Genomic DNA, 6,000 nt, shown 5'->3' with positions numbered 1-6,000 from the left:
ATGTGGGTGTTTACCAAATAGAAAATCAACACCTGAAAAATAGCATGTCTGAAATCTAAAATACACTTGTTAGGTAATGATGAACTTATAGCTTTAGCTTAGAATTCATAAAGCTAGAAAGAACATTTCTCTCACCTTTATAAAAACAACAAAATTTTAGGCAACCTGGAAAAAAAAATGTTTTTCTTGAATTTATCACATCCAGACACTGGGCATACTGTATTCAAACTGCTAAAAACTTAAGAAAAAGACAATGTGTATTCTGAGAAAAACCTGAGTAACCAAATTAAACAAGTAAACAAAACTAAACAAATGAACAAGAAAAAGGCAGTTTATGTATGGTAGCTAGAGAGGAAAGAGATAAGAATAACTCATTGCAGACTTCTCAATAGAAACTATGCAATCCAGAAGATAATGGGTGGTGTTAAAAAGAGCTGAAATAAAAATGCTGTCAACACAGAATTTTATACCCAGCAAATATATTTTTCAAAAATGAAAGAAAAATAAGGTTTTTCAGACAAACAAAAGGAGAGAGAACTCACAGCTGGGTGACTTACATTACCAAAAAATAGTTAAAAGAACTTCATCAGGCAGAAGAAATACGATACCAGACAGAAATTTGGAGCTACAACAAAACAAAACAAACACTGGAAGTAGAAACAAAGTTAAATATAAAAATCAGGTTTTTTTTATTTTTACCTGCATCAAATGACAACTGACTAGAGCAACAAGAGTAGCAATGTATTGTGTGTTTATAATATGTATAAAAGTAAAATTTACAGCAACAGTAGCACAAAGGATGGGAGAGAAGAATTGGGAGTATACTGTAGTAAGGTCCTTCTACTACAAACAATTTAATATTGAGAATTGAGCAACATAATTTTTGAAGATAGATACTTCTACTCTTTAAAACTATTAAAAGAATTAAAAGACAAGCCACAGACTGGAAGAAATTATTTGCAAATCACATATCTGATGAGGAATTTGTATTCAGAATATCTAAACAACTCTCAAAATTCACTGACAAGAAAACAAATAATCCAAGAAAAAGCATGTAAGAATTTACATAAGGGAAATGCAAATTAAAGCCAAAATGAGATACCATCACACACCTATTAGAATGGATAACATTAAAAATATTGTGAACTTACAATAATACTAAATATTATTAGTATTTTTACTAATATGCAGATGAGGAACAACTGGAACTCTTACATATTACTGATAAGAATGTGAAATGTCACAGTCACTGTGAAAATAGGTCGGTAGCTTCCTATAAAGTCAAACATACACTCATCACAGGACCCAGCCAATTTATTTCTAGGTATTTACATAAGTGAAATGAAATGTGTGTGTAAATGCCTTAGTGGCTTTATTTGCAATCAACAAAATCTAGACACAACCCTAAATATTCTTCAACTGGTGAGTGAATGAACAAACTCTGAGATGTCCATACAGTGAAATACTACTCAGAAATAAAAAACAGCTAACTATTGATAGATGGTTGAGATTCCACAGCATGAATGAATCTTAAATTTATAATGCTAACTGAAAGAAGCTAGACTCATAAGGCTATATACCATATAATTCTATTTACATGTTATCCTGGAAAATGCAAAACCTGTAAGGACAGAAAACACATTCATAGTTTCCAGGGGCTGAGGGTAGGACACAGATTGACTACAAGAAGGATGGAGGAATTTGAGGAGTGATTAATGGAACTGTTCTATATCTTGCTTGTCTATCTTGATAATCTTAGCAGCATTATATAATTATATACATTTGTTAAAATTTGCAGAACTGTGTACTAAAACAGGTGAATGTTACTGTATGTATATTCATGGCTGTATAATTCTGTCAAAACTCATTGAATTTTACATTTTTAATGGGTGCAATGTATTGTACATAAATTATAACTCACTAAAGTTTTTTTGTAATCCAGCTCAAATTTTTTGTCTTGTGTAAGGCCCTGCAAGATCCCCCTGACATCGTGAATCTTTCCCTCTCTGTACTCCATTGATATGTTATACAGGTTCCTTTTACAGTACTGGCTGTGTGGTTCTGAGGCCATTTTTCTCTCTTCCTAAGCCTGTCATGTCTCATTTTTCTCCAACTCTCCCACAGAGCCTGGAATTCATTCTTTCAACAAATATGTGATCTGCACCTATTGTGGGCTAGTCAACAGCTGTGCCTTCATGAAGATTACAGTATAGCTGGAAAGAAGAATAATAATCTCGTAAACAAATGAATGAAGGTAAGTTCTCAGAGCCTCATTTCTTCCTCTATAAAATGGAGATGATAATAACCATCAGGCAGTTATGAGGTCTACATGGAGCAACCAACAGTGTCTGACACACAGCAAGCACTCAGTAAGTGTTCATTCATATTGTTATTACTGAATATTAAATTATTAAACTTAATTGCTGCTGTGACAATAGCTGGGAAGAAAGTTAACCTGATTTGGTGACAGAAATAATGAGAAAGCACCTACTTTAGAAAGGGTAATCAGGGTGGCCTCTCTGAGAGTGGACACGGAAGCTGGAACCTGAAATAGGAGAAGGCATCAGCCAGGTGAAGTGTGCTTCTGTCAGGCAGCACAGCCTAGATGAAGTCTCTGAGACAGGGAATTGAGGGGCCCCTTGGAGGAACCAGAAAGAAGCTGAGCAGCTTTAGCCCAAGAAGGAAAGGTACGAGTGGAGGAGGTGAGGGAGAAACAGAGGCCCCTTCACCAAGGGTTTATGGGCACTGGCATGGCTTTGGTTAATGTTAGATGGATGGAGGATGGATGGATGGATGGATGGATGGATGGATAGATGGAAGGGTGGATGGATGGATGGATGGACATATGGATAGATAGATGGATAACCCCGCAATTCAGAAGCCACACAGATGTGGGTGTCAACTCTCTTTGTCTCTTGGCAGCTGTGTGATTAAAGGCAAGTAGCTTTCCCTAGCACAGTTTCAGCTTCCACATCTATTAATAAAACAGTGTTAATAATAGTAGCAACCCCACATGATTATTGTAAGAATCAAGTAAGATCATGTACAGTCTACCACTTAGTAAATAATCTCACTTTTCTCTCTCCCCACTGTATGTAAGCATGTGTGTATTTCTCTCCGCCATTCCCATGTGTGTATGTACACATGTGTATGTGGGTGCACGTGTGTATCTCCCTCCATGCTTGGTGTAACCACCATGGTCAAGAGCTATGCCTCAGCTTGGCCAGACCAGAAATACAACTTGGCGAGGGCCCCTGGAGTTGACTGGGCTCAGAATCTGTCAGACTTGCCAGAGATGGATGCATGAACCAGAAGTCACATTCTGTCATTCCCTGAAACAGAGAGAGGCTGGGTCATTTGGTGAGGGCACTCTTGGGAGTCATCAGCAGCTGACTGAAGGCAGAGCAGGGCAGGAAATGGACTGGTTTCAGTAGCAAAGCAAGGGGAGAGAATAGACAAGAAGAATAGTGAATGTGCATTGAGTTCTTCTTATGGAGGAAGCACTTGGCATCAATTTTCTCTCTCTCTCTCTTTCTTTTTTTTTTTTTTTGAGACAGATTCTTGCTCTGTAACCCAGGCTGGAGTGCAGTAGCACAATCTCTGCTCACTGCAACCTCAGCCTCCTGGGTGCAAACGATTCTCCTGCCTCAGCCTCCTGAGTAGCTGGAATTATAGTTGTGTTTCACCACACCTGGCTAATTTTTGTATTTTTAGTAGAGACGGGGTTTCACTATGTTGGTCAGGCTGGTCTCGAACTGCTGACCTTGTGATCCACCCACCTCGACCTCCCAGAGTGCTGGGATTATAGGCATAAGCCACCACACCAGGCCTGATTTTCTCATTTTATCCCCACCACAACTCTAGAATAGTGCTATTTTTATCATCATCTCCATTATACAGATAAGAAAATTGGGGCTCACAGAGGTTATGTTATGCTTCCCCGCAAGGTGCTCCTATTGGATGAGGTGTGTGCTGAGATAGCCTTGATGCCCTCAGCACTGGACATAGTCAGTCCCCAGCTATGAGCAAACTCGTCTTCTTTCCCTAGGGTGACTAATAAATTTGATCATTTGCTGTATATGCCTTGACAAATGGTGGGGCACATCAGGGTAATCAATTCACTCGAGGGCCCCACTAGTCAATGGTGGGAGGGATTCGAGTCCCAGCAGTCAGACTCCCAAGCCCACCCCACTACGGTAGGGAAAGCCTGCTATACATACACCCTGGCCCTGAGTTCTAGCTCTGTCCCCTCCCTGTCCTCCCCTCCCATGGCAGGCTGCAGTCAGCCATGACCCTAATTAACCCTCCCACAGATCTGATGGGGAGGGTGATTCCATCCACTGTACAGATGCAAAAATTGGAGCATCCCTCATCCCCTCTTCCCCTTTGTCAAGCCTTATTCAGACTGTGCCATCTCTGCCTGCCCAGGGCAAAGGCATTGAGTTGGGGTAGATGGCACCTGGGATGGGGTCTGTTCTGTTTGTAGAACTGAACACTAAAAGGTCCGTTGGAAAACTGCCCTTCCAGAGCCCCTGAGCACATTCCAGAACTTCCTGAGGCCCTTGGTCAGCAGTTCTTTTGTAGGCTTTGTGACCACCTCCTCAGCCAGCCTTCTAGGCTCAGCTCCAATGTCACCCTTTTGTCCCAGTCCAGAAAGAGCTAGTGGTTCTCTCCTCCTCACACCCACAGCTCCCTTACAGAAGCGCCCTCCTGGAATTACAACTGACTGTGTGTCAGCTGCATCACATGCTGGAAAAAACCTTGTGGGTAGGCACACCTGGGAAGTGGAGGGCCGTGCACAGGCCTGGGATTTATGGGGAGACAGAATTAACAGAACTTGGTGATTAGGCGGATGCAGGGAATAAGCTGGATGAAAGAGACGTGAATACTCCCAGCTCCCGGTTATAAGCAAAAGGGGGAAGATGGTGCCATTTGTTGAGACGGATGGAGGAAGGCAGCTGGGGCTTCTGTGGAGGGGATGATTAAAAATCTCATTAGGGGAGGAATCCCAGCATCAAACCTACAATCTCTCAGGAGAGCAATCTTGACATGCAGTTAAGACCTTTGGAGGCTGAGTCTTCCAAGTAACCCCTTTCTCTCAAGCCACTGGCATTTCAGGGATCTTTATTTAGATGATGGAAACATCTAGAAAAACTGGGTCCATTTTTGCATTTCTTTTAGTTCACCAGCAATTTTTAGTGTGGCTAAGTTCAACGGGAAAATCACCCTCCCTTTCAATTCTATCTGATGTCTAGGGAATGTCTCCGTCGGTCGTCGGGGTGGGAGAGAAGAAAGTCAAAATCATCCAGGGTTCTGGGCTAGGGAAAGGGTCAAGAGGCCAGGGTTATGGCCCCAGGGCCACTTCTGGTGATGGCCCCAAGTATGGAGTTCAGTTCTCCAGGCCCACCCTCTGAGATGCCCTGGCTTGCTGGGAACTCTTCCTGCTTCTGCTTCCAGGCCATTCTTGGTGACCCTTGTCCCTCTCTGAACAGAGCAAAACATTCTCCTCTCCCCTCCTCAGCATCCAGTTCATTCCTCAATTACAGCAGCTGCCACATTCAACTCCCATCATTCCTGGTCAGTGCCATGAAGTGGAAAGAACTCGAGAGTCAGACGATTTTTGGTCCCCATCCCAGGCTTTGACTCCACATCTGCGACTCTGGGGAAGCCTCTTTTCCTCTTTGAGTCTCTATCTCCAATTGATGTGAGATTTTAAACATGAGAAGAAAAAATACACATAACTGTTTGTCATCATGACAGGCACATGCTAAGTGCACAATAAATACTAGGTCCTTGTCCCAAGAAGACAGAGAGCTCCATGGGACAGGGACCATCTGTATCATGCATCTCTGAGGACCTAGACTTTGCTACCAGATTGAAGTGTGTCTGTGTCCTGGTTCTGCCTCTTACCAGGTGGGTAAGCTTAAGGCAGATCATTTTACTTCTTTGAGCCTCAGTTTCATATTCTGTAAAATGTAAAATTTCATAATCTGTAAAATG

The sequence above is a fragment of the Pan troglodytes genome, chromosome 4 (genome assembly GCF_028858775.2).
Source record: "Pan troglodytes isolate AG18354 chromosome 4, NHGRI_mPanTro3-v2.0_pri, whole genome shotgun sequence".
Taxonomy (NCBI): domain Eukaryota; kingdom Metazoa; phylum Chordata; class Mammalia; order Primates; family Hominidae; genus Pan; species Pan troglodytes.
This window is presented reverse-complemented; position numbering follows the sequence as displayed.